The sequence below is a fragment of the Schistocerca cancellata genome, chromosome 3, assembly GCF_023864275.1.
Source record: "Schistocerca cancellata isolate TAMUIC-IGC-003103 chromosome 3, iqSchCanc2.1, whole genome shotgun sequence".
Lineage (NCBI taxonomy): Eukaryota > Metazoa > Arthropoda > Insecta > Orthoptera > Acrididae > Schistocerca > Schistocerca cancellata.
Window position 1 is genome coordinate 216,096,324 of NC_064628.1, and position 20,852 is coordinate 216,117,175.

Below are 20,852 nucleotides of genomic sequence, written 5' to 3' on the forward strand. Positions count from 1 at the left end.
ATCTAGAACACTCATGTGGTTGGTTGTTTGGTTGATTTGGAGGAGGAGACCAAACAGCGACGTCATGGGTCCCAACGGATTAGGAAAGGATGGCCTTTCACAGGAACCATCCCGGCATTTGCCTGAAGCGATTTATGGAAATCACAGATACCTAAATCAGGATGGCCGGACGCGGGTTTGAAACATCGTCCCCCCGAATGCGTCGTTTAGAATTCCAGCTGAAACTAGTTATTTGCACAGAACAGCAATGTTTAGCATTAGGTAACAAGTATTATCCGTCTCTACAACTGAAGATTTGCCTTGTTTTCAACCAAACATGTTCTGCCTATTCGTATTATGAGTCATCACTGTACATATTTTGTTGTAAGACATGTTCACCACCCATTCACGCACCCACCCTTCACACCATCCTCCTTTACTACCATTGACAACTCCCACGATAGCTCAGACCTTGCAGCCAGGTGAAGTGCTGTATACTGCAAGCAAATTTATGTCGAGTGAAATGTCTAATTGTGAAATACAGTTAATGTAAATTGTGCTCAACTAGCCAGCGGACACATGAGAAGAATAGCAAATACAAGAGTAAATGATAAATCACAATACTATAAGTGTAAATACTAAGATAAATTCATTTTGCTACCACGACATACTATACGTTTCACAAGTCAATATCCAAAAAAACAGCATGTCTAAAAATGATTTTTGCAACTTTGATCTTCACAACTTTATCTTCACTTACATATTTCACATATGGGGACGGGAAGAAAGGTACGGTTTGCTTCATAATGCTCGCACACTCCTCAAGTTCTAGTAATCGCTTAGTACGGTTTAACGTAGGCGCCATCTGTAGCATGCTGGGTATCTAAGGAACAAAGCTACCCAAAGGATACGATTCGCTTTTGATCGGATTTCATAATGTCGCAATGTAGAGCAAAATAAGAGACAAATATTTTTTTATTTGTGCCTATACGGCTGTTAAGCAGGTGAAACACCCCCTTGAAAAAAATGGAGTTAAATATTTCTGAACGAATACCGTTTAAAAGGTAACAGATACAAAAAGACACTTCAAATAAAAGTTCTATCGGATTTAATATATGTTACAACGGTGCACCCAGATTCCCCCCGTCGCCTCCCTACACACACTATTTTGTTTCTCATGTCGATATCTTACGTTTAGCATCGTTCATACCAATTTCAGTCATACACGATGAAATGGTATTCCAAATCTATCAGAAATCAGGTAAAACATCTCCTTATAGCTGTACATGTGCCTGACATATGCCCGCTTCAATGCCAGTTGTCATGCTGGGTTGTTTACTAAGTATTTCCCAGATAAATATATTCTGAATGTATATTCTACATGCATTGTTTTCCTTTTAATTTTATTTGTCTTTTAATCTTGTATTGTATTTTTGTTTTCTTTTTACGTTTGCTGTATTCATTTCTTTTCCAGGTTCTAACATTTTCAGATTTAATTATTTTATATTGGAAATTGTTTGTAAATTACTGTTGTAGCATTTTTGTAAATCTGTACAGTAATGGAGAAATGCAGAATTGTTCGGTAAAAAAAAGAAATGCTGACTGCACTTTGATTTTGCGTACCAAGCATAGGGGATTGCGGAAAAAAATAATTTTTTTCACAAATCTGGGTACATCAAACACGACAGAACTGTTATTAAAGTACTTTTGTATTTGTTACCGTCTCAATGGCATTCATTCAGAAATATTAAAACTCTTCTTTTTTTTTCAAGGGGGTGTTTCACTGCCTTAACGGCTGTATGGGCCTATTTAAAAAAATGCGAGTCTCTTATTTTGCTCTGCACTGCGTCATATTCAGATGTGATCAAAATCGAAGTTTACTTGCAAGTGATATTCCAGTTCTTCCCATATCCGTCTAGCATGTCCTCATTAACCTGTGCTGCTGCTGTTCCGATGCGAGTTCTCAGTTCCTGCGGGCCTTGATTTCGTAGGTAGCGTCTTTCAAATAGCCCCCCCCCAAATATAATATTATTTACGTGAATATGAACATTATACCGTAAGCCACCGCATTCGGGAGAACGACGGGTCAGACCCGCGACCGGCCATCTTGATTTCGCTAAATCGCTTCAGGCATATGCCCGGATGGTTCCTTTGAAAGGGCACGGCCTATTTTCTTCCCCATCCTTGTGTAATCCAAAGGGACCGACGACCTTGCTGTTTGGTCCCCTTCCCCAAACCAACCAACCGTAAACCGCGTCTCATTATCCATCCCTATTTCGGAAATATACGTCATAAAAGTTGTGAAGACGATTTTGGTATATCCTGTATTTCATAATTGACGGCATGTCTCAGGAAACAGTAACCCTATTATTATACTGAATAAAATACATTCTGGTTCACTATTTTTTATTATTTATGAACTCTTTCGATCTGACTAGGATAACATCTTCAGATATAGTACTGTATCGTGCAGTTTGTCAGTACTGTTACGGTCGTAATATAAAACTACGGTTACATTGATACGACTACTGACAAACTGCACTTTGTAGTATTAGATTTGAAGAAAACTTGCTAGTCGGATCGAAAGCGGTCATCAATAATATGAAAAAGTAGTGATCCAAACGGTGTTTTTTCACTATTCTACAGACCGCTGGTGATGCCTAATACGAATACCTCAAAAATGTCTAGCTGAAAACAATAAATGAACATCAGTTGCAAAACACGGATAATAATTGTTCTCATCTATAAGGAAAAATGTAATTGAAGCAGCAGCTGAGAAAGAAGAGCTGCACAAATATTAACAATGTTATGCGTAGAACGATGTTTATTTTCATCTACATCTACATTTATACTCCGCAAGCCACCCAACGGTTTGTGGCGGAGGGCACTTTACGTGCCACTGTCATTACCTCCCTTTCCTGTTCCAGACGAGTATGGTTCGCGGGAAGAACGACTGCCGAAAAGCTTCCGTGCGCACTCGAATCTCTCTAATTTTACATTCTATTCGATACCTCGTCCAGAAACGCACCCTCTCGAAACCTGGCGAGCAAGCTACACCGCGATGCAGAGCGCCTCTCTTGCAGAGTCTGCCACTTGAGTTTGCTAAACATCTCCGTAACGCTATCACGCTTACCAAATAACCCTGTGACGAAACGCGCCGCTCTTCTTTGGATCTTCTCTATCTCCTCCGTCAACCAGACCTGGTACGGATCCCACACTGATGAGCAATACTCAAGTATAGGTAGAACGAGTGTTTGTAAGCCATCTCCTTTGTTGATGACTACGTTTTCTAAGGACTCTCCCAATGATTGTCAACCTGGTACCCGCCTTACCAACAATTAATTTTATATGATCATTCCACTTCAAATCGTTCCGCACGCATACTGCCAGATATTTTACAGAAGTAACCGCTACCAGTTACAGTGATGTAGGGGAAGTCGAGACGAACTATATGATACAGGGCACCTGTGGTCTGTCACACTGGGAAACAGTGTCAAATTGACCTACAAAAAGCTCGTAGTAAGTACATGCACGCCGCGCGAAATTTTTAATAATCTCTCGCCCTATTACAACACGGCTGTCGTTAACATTTGTAAGGTAAGCTTTCTCGCGACGTTAATGAAAGAAAAAAATTATTTTGACCGATATGTGGAAAAACTGATTACGTTTCCAATTCTATCCAAACTTAACCCTTACAAGCACAGTTGTCTCGCAGTAAAAAGGCAAAAGTAACAAAACTATTGAACTGTTAGTATCCTGTAAAATTCACTAATTTGTGATGTAAAATTCGTGAAACTTCAGTTTTACAATTTGTAAGTGCACGATTAAACCGGTAGCGTAAGAGGACGAGAGGACATTAAAAACCTGGCGCGGCGCGGAACGCGCTGTAGCGCTGCTGTGGGCCAATCTGAGGCTGTTTCCCCGGCTGATAGACGACTAGCGTCTTATACTGAATTGTTAGATTTTCCTTACACCAGAGTGGGACCTTGTAAACAGTTATTGTTTACACCCGGTACAGTAATTTACAAGTGGACAAAGCGATGAATAAATGAAACATGACATCCCGTTATGCCTTAAACTGAAAGTCTATATGCAGTGTACATCTCCAGCAACACTAACGGAAGAGGAATATGGACGTGAAGCGAGCACAATCTGCTAAAAAAAATTAGGGTTGCCCATCGACCAATACAATGGGATGTGCAAACTGGGCACGGCGAGACTGATTGCTCTTCAGCAGGAGCGAGAACGTGTGCCGCGTGCAGTATGCAGTTTCAAATGGTTCAAATGGCTCTGAGCACTATGGGACTTAACTTCTGAGGCCATCAGCTCCCTAGAACTTATAACTACTTCAACCTAAGTAACCGAAGGACATTACACACATCCATGATCGAGAAGGATTCGAACCTGCGACCGTAGTGGTCGCGCGACGCTAGACTGAAGCGCCTAGAACTACTCTTCCACAGCAGCCGGCTATGCAGTTTCGTGCTGACTTATTTAATACCTTTGTGATACGTCACACATTTATATGCTGTGGGGGTTGTTTGGATGTCATATGAGGTATAGAGCTTACCGTAGGCTCATCCACTAGAAAACTGTGTTATAGACGTAACTGACTAACAACGGTTGAAAAGAACAGCCTCGGCGGAAATAATGCCGTCTTTTACACAACAAGGTGACACACGATGTGGCGCTACAGATGGTTCAGGGTAAGGGGAATTCGACGGGCAGCGTACTGCGAAATCTGGAGCTTGGCCTGCATGCCATTTACGGACAAATGCAAGAGTGGAGCAAGGTGCTATGTGGAGCTGGATTCACTGTGTACTCACTTCGTTAGAGTCGAGACGATCAGCATGGACGCGCTGCTTCTAGTCTTCAAGATAACTGACATTCCGTTAAGCGGTACTTTAAAGATGATAAAACTATTTCTGTGACGCTGAATGCCATACAGGGACTATTACAAGCATGACTCTGTCCGAAATCGACTAAAGGTTATCGTGAACAAGTACCCTCCCACGGTGTTAAGTGAGAGATACGTGGGCGGAATAATCTGCGTGGAGCTGATATTCTAATACGTGGTCCTAATTTCCAATAGTAACTTTTTCTTATTATTATTCTTATCCTTCTCGTCTTCCCCCTCCCCGGTATTAGGCCGTCTCTTCGGTGTCCAAATGTTAGGTCTTCTGATGTGAGGTGGTCGCAATGCGGACGTTTACTTTGTGACTTGTGTGACGCTACAGAAAGGTTTCGATATCGACGGCAGGTTTGCGAGGAATATCTTAAGTTACAGGAGGTACGGTGGGAGGGGCAGAGGGAGGGAATGTGTGCAAAGAGGGCCGTCCCGGGTGGCGGGTCAGCGACCCTGCCGAGCCGCAGGCCACGCCACGCCACGCCACGCCGCCCACACCTCGGGCAATCAACACAAACACTGGCGCCAAGGCGGCCGCGGGCCGCGATCCAAGCGAGGAGAGCACCCGCTAGGCGCAGTTCGCTCAGCGGTCGCTACGACTCACCAGACGGTACTTGCCAGTTAGCATGCCGCGCGAAGGACGACGGAAGTCACTCTTACGCACTGCGGACATCGGCCACCGTTTTCACACATATACACGTTTGGTGGGCTGTTGTCAATACTAACTCGATCATTACCACTTTCGGTTAACCAAAAAACATCTTCAGGTCATATTTCCACAGCAACTGGGGCGTAAGACATGTGTTTACAACCAAACATCTAAGATAATTCTCATTTATTGTTGTGTCTCAGTTGCACCGTTTTAACTACATTACATGTTTCGATCTCTCGGGATCATCTTCAGATCAGAGTAGTTGCGTCAGCACCCCGTCTTTTCTTCTCGGATACACATAGCTCAGGCAACTGCTTGGAACTGAAAATGATACAGAGTGATCGAAATATGTAATCTAACTAGAAATGTGCGACTGGCACAGAACAAAACTGAGAATTATCTTAAACATCTATACAGTTGCTAAATCTGTCAGGTGATTATGTCGACTACAGTGAACCAAAAAATCGCTGCAGAGAGCCTCCTATTGGTTTTACACACCATCAGATATACCCTTCTGGTATTTTCGATATTTTCAAAAATTACTCTTAGTTACTATTCTGTGTTAGTTGTCACTGTCCGATGTTTTACATACCAAATACAGTGAAATTCTGATCTAATGGTGGTTATTGGTCAACCGAAACCAGTTGCGATGACACATATTAAACTTTATAACAAGTAAATAATGAAGTTTGCTATGTGTCCATCACCTGATGATTTCAGATTTCTGTACCTAAATTTTAAGGTCATTCACATGTGTTCCATGTGCAATGTTTTTGGCTAATTGGTCCTATGTTCGAATCTGTCAAATCTCGAACGTTAATTTCGTTTGTTGGGACACTGTTATTCTAGCCAAATAATGCGGTATATGGAAATTGTAAAGCTGTGCCCTCTGAGATAAACTCCGCTTAACGACACATATTGCGTCGTCATCACGTGTTGGGGGCGTGCTCGATGACGTGAAACGACTGAGAAATACGTTTTCTCGTCTGCCATTCCCTGTCTAGAGCACGTTGTTATGAGGAAGCGTTGCCTTTCCTGGCCCTCGACTGGCTAGTTTTTGAGAAAGAGACTCTGTAATGGCCTGAGAAGAGGGTGTATCATAAGTCTGACAGTGGTGGTGTGCGGTGACAGACACGTACAGCAAGGTCTTGTAGTTCCAGGTAACTAATTTATAATTCAATAAGTCTATTGCCTCAGGGTGTAGGTGCATGTTGCAAGACGTGAAGTGCGAGAGTGCGTTCTATTCTACTTCGATTGTGCGTCATTATTTTCAAAGTGTTTATGTTTACGAGCGGCACGCATTCCACCAGTATACTTCTTGTCATAAAAAATTATCAAGCCACACCTAATAAATTATTTAAATACAGGCTGTGGTGCGAATCTCATTACAGTAACAGTGAGTGCTAACATCGGACCTACGACCGTCCATCTCTGCGTAAGGAACACGACTATAGAAGACGGAAAGAACATTCGCGACGTGTGACTGAAACGTTCATGTCCCCATGCCACATCTGCGAGAAATCTTTGGCACATTACACCCAGACCACAGCATCACGTAATGATAAGTGGTGGTGTCGCACATGGCGCCGGCCCTCTGAACAGGCCTTTGGGGGGGCGGGGGGGGGGGCTATGTGAAAGAAGTAAGATATGAGTTTAACGTTCAGTCGACGTGGGGTAGGATGGAGAAGGAAACTGTCCATGTCCGATTCAAAGTTAACATCCCGGCATTTGAGTTAAACGTTTTTCGGAAACGAGAGGAAATATAAATCTTGATGTCAGGACGGAGATCATCCACCGCCCTCCTACATGAGAATACATTGTCTTAAGTACCTCGGTCGGTGAGGTAATGTGTGTGTGTGTGTGTGTGTGTGTGTGTGTGTGTGTGTGTGTGTGTGTGTGTGTAATCGGTTCTGAGTCGCGTAAGCAGTATCTTTGAGGCTTTGTAAACTTTAGATGACGAGTAAGTGTGAAGAAACGGTTTTTAAATGCCTGTGACGCAAGTTTCGCGCTTGTGCGAAGTGTTAATTAGTTGTCATATACGTATAAGAATGTCGACCTTACTGTCTCTAGTGGTGGAATTTATTATTACACAGCCCATTCACAACACGTTAGAAAATACACAGAGCAACGAAGAAATATGACTGCAATGTCATTTGCTGTGTGTCCTGTGACGGCCCTTTTTTAATCGAATTGGCTGCACTATTCGAAACAGATACAACGGAGAAAGAAAGTAAGGTATACAGGACGATATTGCTAAATGGGGACAAACTGCAGGAAAGTAAACGATCCCTGAGAGGATGAGAAGCAAAAAAAGGTCGCGTTCCGAGTGCAGGGTGCCCACCTGAAAGTGAAGATACCATTGTTAGATAGTGACTCTGTATAAAAACCAGGCCAGTGACCCGCCAGCATAAGGTACGCCAGACGACGTGTCGAACATTCTCCATAACAAATGGCGTTTAGATCTTACTACATAAGGGTTAGCCTCTGCGGTGCTGGGATTTTTGTCATCCATTCTATTAACAGGTGAAACTACCTTTACGAGGGGTTGTAGCATCACTAGGATAGCAGTGGGCATTCTAGATGACCTTGACCATGAGTAACAGGTTGCAGTGGTGAGGACATCTAGTGTCAGGTTATACACTATGGCTCCTTGGTGCCACAGACTCCCTCTCCCGTGTGAAACCATTGAGAACTGATCAGTGTCACCCACGGAAAGGCACCCACAAGCATTAAGGAATTGTGTCAAGTACAGGGTGATAATTAAAGTTATACCTTCAAAACGCTGTAGAAATAATACCACTGGTCTGAATGACGCCAAACTCCAACGGAATATTATCGGAGAAGGGGGAAAACGGATGGCAGAAGAAAAAAAGTTGTGTGAAAACTGATCAATAAACGGCGCTGTGTGTGTCTCTGAATACGTAAATGAAACACCTCTCATGCGCACCACCCACTGAAGCAGGTATAAACACGCCGGATACACGGCTTTTCCTTCTGTTGTGTCTGCGACGTTCGTTAAGACTGTACAATACACGATCGCGCTCTGCTTGTAAAAAATGGTTCAAATGGCTCTAACCACCATGGGACTTAACATCTGAGGTCATCAGTCCCCTAGACTTAGAACTAATTAAAACTAACTAACCTAAGGAAGCACACACATCCACGCCCGAGGCAGGATTCGAACCTGCGACCGTAGCAGCAGCGCGGTTCCGGACTGAAGCGCCTAGAACTGTTCGGCCACAGTGACCGGTTCGGCTTGTAAAGCTATATTACAAGAACGATGACTGTGCACACGTCGCTCTGTAGAAGTTCCGGAAACTGAAGGGTTTGAAAAAGGCGTTGGCCCGATGACTGCCGTCGATCTGGAGAAACTGATTCGGAAATTCGAAAAGATGCGTTCTTTTGGTGTGCAGCATGATAGAGGGAGGAAACGAATTGATTCGACGTCAATGGAAGCAGTGGTCACAGCAATGCAGGAGAAGACGAGTGGTGGTGTGCAAACGTGTAGTGCACGGAGAATTGATCGAACACTGGACATTCCCGTGAGCACGGTGTGTAAAATCCTACGAAACATCCTTCTTTGCTATTCGTTCAAAATTACCAATGTGCACGAGTTGCTTCCTGTTGACCTGTCAGCAAGAGAGACCTTGGCTTTAGAATTTCTTGCTGGCATGGAAATGGACAATGGCTGGCCGTGGAAGATTTTGTGGACAGACGAAGACCACTTCCATCAGACAGGATATGTCAATACACAGAATTGTCGAATATGGGCAAAGGAAAATCCACACGCCAATCAACCGGTACCACTTCACCCTGAAAAGATCACTGTGTGTTACGGGTTTACAGCATCATTTACCAAAGGGCCATATTTTTTCGAAGAGACAGGTGCTTCCGCTCCTGTTACCTGTACCGTCACTCGTAAGCGCTACGAGTTTCTCTTGCGCCGGCCGGTTCTAGGCGCTTCAGTCTGCAACCGCGTGACCGCTACGGTCGCAGGTTCGAATCCTGCCTCGGGCATGGATGTGTGTGATGTCCTTAGGTTAGTGAGGTTGAAGTAGTTCTAAGTTCTAGGGGACTGATGACCACAGATGGCTCAAATGGTTCAAATGGCTCTGAGCACTATGCGACTTAACTTCTGGGGTCATCAGTCGCCTAGAACTTAGAACTACTTCAACCTCACTAACCTAAGGACATCACACACATCCATGCCCGAGGCAGGATTCGAACCTGCGACCGTAGCGGTCACGCGGTTCCAGAGTGAAGCGCCTAGAACCGCACGGCAACACCGGCCGGCTGACCACAGATGTTAAGTCCCATAGTGCTCAGAGCCATTTTTTGTCTCTTGCGCAACCACGTCATTCCAGCTCTTCAACAGCCTGGATGTGTGGATGGGATCATTTTTATGCAAGATGGTGCAACTCCGAACACTACAAATTCAGTGAAGCAGCTGCTGAACCGCCATTTCGGAAATGCTAGAAGTATCAGCCACCATTTCCCTACAGCCTGGCTGTCCCGATCACCTGATCTCAATCCGTGTGACTTCTGGCTGTGGGGCTATCTGACAGATGTTGTGTTCAGTGTACCGATTGCAAACTTAGCTGCACTGAAGGCACGCATTGCCCAACACATTCTGAACGCGACGCCGGGAACACTTCGATCAATTGTGGAACATGCTATTTCTCGATTTCAACTTGTTGCAGAAAAGCCGGCCAATGTGGCCGAGCGGTTCTAGGCGCTTCACTCTGGAACCGCGCAACCGCTACGGTCGCAGGTTCGAATCCTGCATCGGGCATGGATGTGTGTGATGTCTTTAGGTTAGTTAGGTTTAAGTAGTTCTAAGTTCTAGGGGGACTGATGACCTCAGATGTTTAAGTCCCATTATGCTCAGAGCCATTTGAAGCATTTTTTGTTGTTGCAGAAAACGGTGGACAGCATATTGAACATGTTTTGCGCCAGTCACACGGAAATTAATTATCCGATTTGATTGATGCTTTTTATGCGGTTTTTGGCCTCAGGATAATTAAAAACCGATTTTTCCCATCCGATGTGATATGACCTTTCCGTGGTGGATGGGCTTACGTAACTAACAGTATCACACATGTACACCCATGCACACTGAGTAGAACAGTTTGTTTAACGTCAAACGTATGCTTTAGGCATTGTTGAATGATTCATTTGTCATTTGCAGTCGACCACTATTAAATTATGATGCTTACAGCGACGTCTATTGCTACATTTTTTAATTATTTATTTTTCTTCTTCCATTCGTTTTCCCCTTCTCCGATAATATTCCGTTGCAATTTGACGTTATTCTGACCAGTGGTGTTATTTCTACAGCAGTTTGAAAGTTTAACTTTAGTTATAATCACCCTGTACATAAAAATGTAATAACCACTTCTCAGACAAAAGGAACACTAAATAATTTCAGGATATCTATCCCCTCCCCCTGGACTAATGAGGATCAAGCACCTCGTCCTCCTTATCCCCATCTTCATCTTTTATAACTGGGACACTTGGTGGATGGAGATAACTTAGGATCTGAGCAGTATAGGGAGAGGATCAGCTGTTTCTCTTTGTTAATAACAAATTATGTTAAATTAATCTGTTACTAGCAAATAGACACAGACTACAACATCTCTCTATGATGCCCACTCAGGTGTTCCAGTTATAAAAGATGATGATGTGTAAGGTGTTCTTCAGTGACAATGACACGAGATTTGGTCACATGCTGCACTGAGACTGGCTGAGAGCATTACGACAATGAAGCAATGTTGGGAATAGTGGAGCGAATCTTGTATAATTGGGTAAAATACAAGATATGTGGAAAATATGTAGAATTGTCGAAAAACTGGTAAAAATACGAAATCGAGTGAAAAATTTGTAAAATTGAGGAAAATAAAAAAAATATCGAATATATGGATAAATTCGTAAAATTGTGGAAAAGTTAAGAGTACTCACATATCTGCCAGAGTGTAGTCTCCATTGGTGTGTCAATTCACGTAATACTAAATTGTTATTAACAAACAGTCATAGTCTAAAAGTAAAGTAATGTGACTTAACATAACTTTGTTATTAACAAAGAGACACAGCCTGACTCTCTCCTTTTGTTGCCCAGCTCCTAAGTGAAATCCACCCACATAAATGTCCAAGTTATAAAATATGAAAATTTGGAGGAGGAGCTGCTTGATCCTCATTGGTCCACTGCGGGCGGGGGGGGGGCGGGCAGGATGAGTATACTGCCATTTTATTCCGCCTCCACTGGGTGACAGGGAGTTACCGCAATTTTTATTTCACATGATACAATTGCCTAATGCTTGTGGAAGGTTCCTCCGGGTTACCTTGATCAAATTCTTCGTGATTCCCTAGAGGTGGTGGAGTGGAAGGGGGGGGGGGGGGGAGCATCAAGGAGCCCAAATGGTACCCGACACTGGATTTCCTTAGCAGTGTACCACCCTGATACTTGAGGTCAAGGTCATCCAGAATGGCCACTGCAAACCTACTAGCATTAATTATGCTTCACAGCACCCACCTGTGGGCTACGGAGAATCGTCATGGTATGGCGAGAGCCAACCATCAGCAGGAGTTCAGCCTCAGTGTGTAGGCAGGGATGGTTGGTGATTGGCTTGCAGGGCCATACATCCTTCCACCAACACCTAACAGGCGAGGCATATCTGTAATTCCCGCCTTCCCTGCTTAAAGCCGCGCCTTTGGTGGTATGCGAGGTAATGGTGGTTGCTACATGATGGTGTTCCAGCTCACTAGTCCATTGAGTGGGGGGCTAAACACTCGTACAGACAGAACTTTTCCGCTCCATGATTTATTCTCACGTGTGCTTTCAATCACAGAAACTTTCATCCCCAAAGTTCTCCTGCATCCACATTGGACCGCATTTTCGGTTATATGTCGGTATGACAGTTTTTGCTCCTTATCATCTCAAGGATAATTTCTTACAATTTGTCTCCTAAAAAATCACAGTGTGCATGTTTTGGGGTCTATAGTGGTTTTACACGTATCTTCAAACTGAACCATATATATATATATATATATATATATATATATATATATATATATATATATATATATATATGTGTGTGTGTGTGTGTGTGTGCACGCTCGCACTCCCTGTCAACAACGTATAAGCTTCATAAAAGAAGTATGTATCGAAAAGTCTTAATATGGCACTTTAGCAAGCTAGGACAGTACAGCAGTAACTTCAGTACGTCGTTCTTGACGGTAAAAGTGTGGGGAAATAACAAAGGGCGCTATCTGAGAAAAGACGCAGCTTGTTACTACTTATTTCAGTCCGGCGGGGCTACAGCAGTGCTAGGTTTCCGGAAGATAAAACATACGTGCTTTCCCAGTCTGTGGCGAGGCAGTGAGGAAGGAGACACCAGGAAAGGTCGTACTGCCGTCCTACACACGACGTGATTTCTTCGCACTGTGTTTTTTCTGCAGTTGTGCTGTCCAGAAAGTAAGGTTGTTTTACTGGGATACGTGGCTACAGCACATATCGAAACTGGCAAGATAACATTGTGCAACACTGCACAGTGAAAGAACACCCTGTGCGTTCGTCTCCCTTTTCTTTTCCTTCTCCTGTTGCTGCTGCTCCTCCTCGACACCGCCCCCCTCCCTCTCTCCCTCCCTCTGTATTCCAGTCTTTTAGACGCCATGGCTCACAAGGCAGCTATGCGGGGCGGGCGTGGGCGGTGGCAGCTGAGAAAAAGCTGGCACGGAAGGCCGAGATAAGGCATCTCTCGTTTGCCGGCCCAGGCCGTGACGTCAGCGCTGGCCGGCCTGCTTTATCGTCCGTGCCATTCCGCGGCCGAACGCTCGCCCCGAGTGCGCGCAGGCGCTTCAGGGAGGCCATCCAGCACCATCATCCACAAACGCCGACTTTGAGGCTACACTGCTCCTTTGATAGTTCATATGAAGGATGACTGCAGTAGAAATTGTTGATGATGTAACTGAAGCTTTACCCAGTTGTTCTCACTAAATACGAGGGCGTGCTGAAAAGTAATGCCACCGAATTTTTTCTGTGAAAAACAAACGTTGTTAACAATCTACTTCTTTATTGTTCATGTCTACATATTTATTTCTCAACATAGGTATCCTGGTGACGAACACATTTCTCCGAATGAGTTTGTCGCTACCGTCGCTGTAGCATGTTCGACTTTGTTGACGGAGCCGCAACCTCTGCTTACTCCGCTTCATCACTATCAAAGTGAAATCGTCGAAGGTGTTCTCGCTTCAGAGAGGCCATCCAGCACCATCATCCACAAACGCCGACTTTGAGGCTACACTGCTCCTTTGATAGTTCATATGAAGGATGACTGCAGTAGAAATTGTTGATGATGTAACTGAAGCTTTACCCAGTTGTTCTCACTAAATACGAGGGCGTGCTGAAAAGTAATGCCACCGAATTTTTTCTGTGAAAAACAAACGTTGTTAACAATCTACTTCTTTATTGTTCATGTCTACATATTTATTTCTCAACATAGGTATCCTGGTGACGAACACATTTCTCCGAATGAGTTTGTCGCTACCGTCGCTGTAGCATGTTCGACTTTGTTGACGGAGCCGCAACCTCTGCTTACTCCGCTTCATCACTATCAAAGTGAAATCGTCGAAGGTGTTCTCGCTTCAGAGAGGCCATCCAGCACCATCATCCACAAACGCCGACTTTGAGGCTACACTGCTCCTTTGATAGTTCATATGAAGGATGACTGCAGTAGAAATTGTTGATGATGTAACTGAAGCTTTACCCAGTTGTTCTCACTAAATACGAGGGCGTGCTGAAAAGTAATGCCACCGAATTTTTTCTGTGAAAAACAAACGTTGTTAACAATCTACTTCTTTATTGTTCATGTCTACATATTTATTTCTCAACATAGGTATCCTGGTGACGAACACATTTCTCCGAATGAGTTTGTCGCTACCGTCGCTGTAGCATGTTCGACTTTGTTGACGGAGCCGCAACCTCTGCTTACTCCGCTTCATCACTATCAAAGTGAAATCGTCGAAGGTGTTCTCGCTTCAGAGAGGCCATCCAGCAACATCATCCACAAACGCCGACTTTGAGGCTACACTGCTCCTTTGATAGTTCATATGAAGAATGACTGCAGTAGAAATTGTTGATGATGTAACTGAAGCTTTACCCAGTTGTTCTCACTAAATACGAGGGCGTGCTGAAACGTAATGTCTCCGAATTTTTTCTGTGAACAACAAACGTTCTAACAATCTACTTCTTTATTCTTCATGTCTACATATTTATTTCTCACCATAGGTATCCTGGTGACGAACACATTTCTCCGAACGAGGGGCCAGTTTGTCGCTACCGTCGCTGTAGCATGTTCGATTTCGTTGACGGAGGCACAACCTCACCTCGGCTTACTCCGCTTCATCACTATTAAAGTGAAATCGTCGAAGGTGTTCTATAAGTTTTGGAAACACAAAAAAATCGGATAGGGTCAAGTCGGGTCTGTGTGATAATCGATGACGCGTACCCAAAACGTCGGGTGGCTGCGGATATCGCAGCACTCGTGTGTGGTCTGGCATTGTCACGCTGAAGGGTAGGTGCTCCATGTGTTGACCAACTCTTCGAATTCGAAAGTCGATTACAGCGCACTGTTTCTCACGCATCGAGAGAGCTATGTTACACACCGCCATTTTACATGCTACAGTTCGGAGCCCTCTAGAGGGAGAAGGCTGCTGATATGAAGAGATTAAGAATAAAGATTTACAATGTTAATAATGCTTTATTTAAAAAGCATTACGACTTTTTACATAAAAAATTCGGTGGCATTACTTTTCAGCACGACCTCGTAACTGATATATTTGATACATCGATATCTCAGCGCAATACTCCGCAGATTTTATAATACATCAACACAGCGGACGAAAGATCAGACACCCCCAGGAGAATTCCGGGTAATGTCGTGTAACACAGCCTCTACCGTTGATAAAGGGCCACAATTCGTTGACCAATGGAGTCCACAAATTTGTTCAGGCATGTCATGTACAACTAAAGTCACTCGCTGGTGATCGGATGCCCTAGAGCACGGCTTAACAACTCGCTGATTATGAGCGTGAGCACTGGCTCCTGCTCACGCTCTTGGTCGCAGGCAGAGCAGATGCGGCGCGGTGGGGAATGAGAGAAATGCGCGCGCATCGCGTGGCGACAGGGGAGGACGGAGAAGCGCCCACTGTGGAACAGCAGAGGGTCGGTTCTGAGAACGCTGCCATTTATTAGCAACAATGGCACGTCGGCATTGTGCAACAGCGATAATGTCTTCGCAAATCAATCCCCAGCTCGAGGAATTTTATCATTTTACATTCAAAGATGGTTTCGTAAAATGTCTAAAAATCATAAGATGCTGAATGCTTTCTGAAAGTTCAATTTACAAAGGTGCTACATGTTTAAAAATGTCAAAGAACACGTAAAATAAGACATGTGAAGGAGCTGAGCGCGTACGAGAAGTTCTAGAATGTAAAAGGAAGCTCTCTGAAGGGAAGGAAGAATAGAAATAAAAATCAAGTGAGTGAGCAGTTCGGATGAGCTGCAAAACTCTACTAGTTCCAGCAGAATTCTAGCACCCTTTCGTGGAAAGTACACTTACTTCACAAGACGTCATTTTAACTTCACACGCTGTATCGAAGACAGAAAGAGCTGTCTATCGACTTTCGTGATCGTGAGGCGAACATAACGCTCAAAACAATACCATTGGCCTGAGAGAGAACTGGAGGTTATGAGTTTTCTTCACTGCGAGAGTACGTTAACCTCGAAGTTACCTTGTTTCTAAATATGTAAGATTCTGCATACATGTGGACTAGGTTGTGGATAAGGGAGAGAGTAAAGTTTTTCAAGAACTAATTCCGAAATTTACTCCATAAATTTGTTCTAACTACTTTTCCTAATACGTCTTCGTCAATCCCGAATGTGAGAGGCCTTACTGATTTAAAAGAAAATAATTAAATAAATAAAAGCTGGAGCCAGCCAGCACTGAAACTAGTTAAGGTATATATTCAGCATTGTTGAATAAGGTGTATCAACCCTTTACGTTTATTTTTAGAAACTCTGAAAACTAATTTCAGGAGTTGGTCTGTAATTACAATGGATGGACAGCCATTCTAGCAGACGGATTAAAGCGGCAGATCATTTAACTTATGATGGATGAATAAATGCTGTTTCAAAACACCAGCACATTAAGGATCTACCGGAAATGCGTCGGTATTGGTTCAATTTCTTGTAATAAAATGACGTAAAACGTCATATTGGGGTAACAGAAGTACTTTAATTGAAGACATTCTTGTTTGGCAAAGAAGCGTCTTACAAGAAGTAGCTCGCAAATTTTCTGTTATATTTCGTAGATGGTCGATACTAAGTTAACTTTTAATTCTTTTGCAGATGTGTCAGTCTTTGCTATGCCTTTTATTCTGAGTGTAAATCTGTTTCACGGCATGACCAACGTGATCTGAATATTTACTCGCATTTGCGTATTCATGCTTAATTTGTAAATTATTGACTGTTAACAACTCACTCCTGAGAGAGCACTCTTATATGCACGCAACATCGAATATTACAGAATTTACTTCTATTCAATTAATGAGGAAGTCACATAATCTTTCAGAAAGTGGAAAAAGAACATGGATGTGGCGAAATGCGAACCAGCAAGTTTCCAGTTTGCAATTCCACACTCATTATTACAACACCACGAAGTCGTCGTGTGATTTTAGAACCTGGGCTTTAACTTGCAAGTCATAAAAGCTTTACCCGTCGGTAAATCATTACATGACGTTTAACTATAGTAGTAATTATAATAAATTGTACCAAGAACGACGTGTTTTTATAGATGTACGATTTGCGCGCAGAGTCAAAATGACAAAATGATTGAAATGGCTCTAAGCACTATGGGATTTAACATCTGTCATCAGTCCCCTAGACTTCGAACTACTTAAACCTAACTAACCTAAGAGCATCACACACATCCATGCCCGAGGCAGGATGCGAACCTGCGACCGTAGCAGCAGCGCGGTTCCGGACTGAAGCGCCTAGAACCGCTCGGCCACAGAGGCCGGCCAAAATGACAAAATGGAAGCGTTTTACATAGCTGAAATCCGATGATGATTTGGCCGATGGATATACATGTGCAATGGAAAAGGTACGTGTGACGGTCTTGGCGAAGCTTATTGCTGTTTATAGTACCTTGCCTGGCCTTATTGACGATCAACGTATGTATTCTAATCGACGCGGAGCCACCGAACGTAATTTGTGTTGAGCACCAGGTGTTAGTGCTTTCAGACAGTGGGCTTAATCTCTGTACGTTCCTTTACTACGTTAGTCTGCTGGCGCTACCGGGTGCTATTGCTGTGGCGCTTGGGGCAACGCTGCCGGCATACTGTGTGCGCACACGCAACCACTTGGGTGTAGTTATGCTCGCACCAAGCCTGTTTCATTATATGTAGTAAAGCTGAGTTGAGTTCACCTGATCTTTTATTGGTTCTTTTGTCAATCTGTTGGTTGCCGTGTTGCTAGTGGCTATTGAGAACTGAGCCTAGAAGCTGAAAATCTAGCGCCGCCATTTCTCGTCAAGATTGCGTTACTCGATGAATGTTGAAACTGTTAGGATAGATTAGGCTTTAGATTATTGGTCAATTCAATGGTTGTTTTAGTGGACGGAATTCGGCTTTCCACCGCTACACAGCAATTCTTAACTACGGAATCTTTAATTTCATGGTTATAATGTGTGGGTGCTACAGCGGAGCATAGGAAGTTGTTATTGAATGTTTCTGTGGTCTGGTTTTACATAGTTTCCCTTTCAAACGAGTCTGTTGTGATACGATGTGTAGTCCTGGTTCTAGCGGCGTCCGTGGACGGTTATTATACAACCAAGGCGTCCATTTGCATTGACTGTACTGTGGCGGGAACGCAGGTGACTTCAGAAGATTATAAGATTAATTCAGGATATGTAGTGTGCACATAAGCACTAATTGTCGTGGTAAAGATCTATTTGATGATTCAAAGGAAATTTTACTGTTTTTAATTATTGTTTAATTTCTTTGGTAATTAATAGAAATCTTTAAAGGCCACTCTGCAGTTACTGGACCCAGTTCCCGGTCCACTCCTTTAAACGAAACAACTGGCATGGCTTACGTCAGTGGCGAAGGGTCCAATAGCCGCATGGTACCTGTTCAACTTCACCTAAGACGCTCCAAGGCGACCGTTGTGCCGTTTCAAGAGAATGACTACGATTTTGTATAGTGGGCTTGAAACTGAATAAGGACCATGGAAATAAAATGATTGACTGGTGGAGATAAAATCACTGAAGATGGGGCACGAAGTGATATCTGCAAAAATCGATTATAAACGCTGAACAAGAAACGTAAATCAAAGTGACGGGAAGAAAGGACAATATGGTTCAAATGGCTCTGAGCACTATGGGACTTAACATCGGAGGTCATCAGTCCCCTAGAACTTAGAACTACTTAAACGTAACTAACCTAAGGACATCACACACATCCATACCCGAGGCAGGATTCGAACCTGCGACCGTAGCAGTCGCGCGGCTCCGGACTGAAGCGCGTACACCCGCTCGCCCAACGCGGCCGGCAAAGGATAATATGATATGACATTTAAGACACCAGAGAATTAACTTACATTCTACTAGAGGGAGCTGCAGCGGGCAAAAATTATAAAGGCAGACAGAGTTTGACTACTACCAACATACACTGAGGTGACAAAAGTCATGGTACAGCGATACACATATATACAGTTGGCAGTAGTATAGCGTACAGAATTCACAAAATGAGCTGCATTGGCGGAGCTGTAATTAACACTCAGGTGATTCACGTGGAGAGGTTACCAACGTAATTACGGCCGCACGACGGAAATTAACGTGAAATGGTAGTTGGAGCAAGACGCATGGGACATTCCATTTCGGAAATCGTTAGGGAGTTCAATATTCCAATATCCACGGTGTCAAGATTGTACCGATAGTTCAAAATTTCACATATTACCTCTCACACGGACGACGCAGTGGCCGACGTCCTTCACTTAAGTGGTGTAGGTAATGTTACAGTTGGCCGCAGCGAATCAACGGGAAAACTGATGACGAAAAAGTTCACGATCTGTAATGTGTGCACCACGCGTGGTTGTTCCTTTGATAAATTGATGGTTGATTACGTCCGCGTTCTTCTCTGGGGAACCAGCAGTCCATCTCTAATTACCTCGCGACTCAACAGTTATAATCTGTAACTCTAATCTTCGAGGTGACTGAACGGGAAGAAACGGTAGAACGACGATATAAGGCAGGTAAACACGACGTCAGTCCTGGGCACCTGTTCCAGAGGAGGAGTGCTACACGTTGTCTGGAATTGGGACGCCTGCGCAGTCCTTGGGCGGTGTCGCTGCTGGAGTCTGCTGGAGGCGCTGGCCAACCGAGCGGAACGAGCCGCCTGCGCGCCCCAAGGCCGCCAGCTCTTCCCCTCGCTGCGCCGCGCAGGATTGGTAGTTTCGCCAACCAGCTGTCGTCTTACAGTTAATGTGCAAGTAGTACGAAGCACAACTTCATAGTTTGCCGCCAACAGTAGGAGTTGGCGCTTTGACGAATTTCTACTGACAAGGAGGGCACGAATGTGCCGTAACCTGATTTCCCCGTAACTTTGCTCAATTTGAAGGGGGGTCAAAATAAACCAGCAGATGTCCCGCTTTATCCGTAGATACTCGACAGTTTCTGAGAAAATAACACTCAACGTTCTCGACGTAATTTACATGCTCTTTAGCGCACGGTATGCTTACCGGAAGTGGTGACCGCCTCACAGTTTTGCGCCACCTGTTCGAAACCCGATTAAAAGTAAAATTCTATGTACCGACTCGAAAGTAAAATTCTATGTACCGACTTGACAGAAAATCCTAGGAAGTTCTGGTCTTACGTTAAATCAGTAAGTGGCTCGAAACAGCATATCCAGACACTCCGGGATGATGATGGCATTGAAACAGAGGATGACACGCGTAAAGCTGAAATACTAAACACCTTTTTCCAAAGCTGTTTCACAGAGGAAGACCGCACTGCAGTTCCTTCTCTAAATCCTCGCACAAACGAAAAAATGGCTGACATCGAAATAAGTGTCCAAGGAATAGAAAAGCAACTGGAATCACTCAACAGAGGAAAGTCCACTGGACCTGACGGGATACCAATTCGATTCTACACAGAGTACGCGAAAGAACTTGCCCCCCTTCTAACAGCCGTGTACCGCAAGTCTCTAGAGGAACGGAAGGTTCCAAATGATTGGAAAAGAGCACAGGTAGTCCCAGTCTTC

The 20,852-nt window shown here is 43.9% G+C and overlaps 1 protein-coding gene across 1 annotated transcript in view; it reads right to left on the reverse strand.

The window, feature by feature from the left end:
• The window catches only part of LOC126176232 (ecdysone receptor), a gene marked incomplete at its 5' end in the record, with an annotated part of 544,465 nt that overhangs the window by 485,420 nt on the left and 38,193 nt on the right, over positions 1-20,852 (reverse strand). The window lies entirely within an intron of this gene.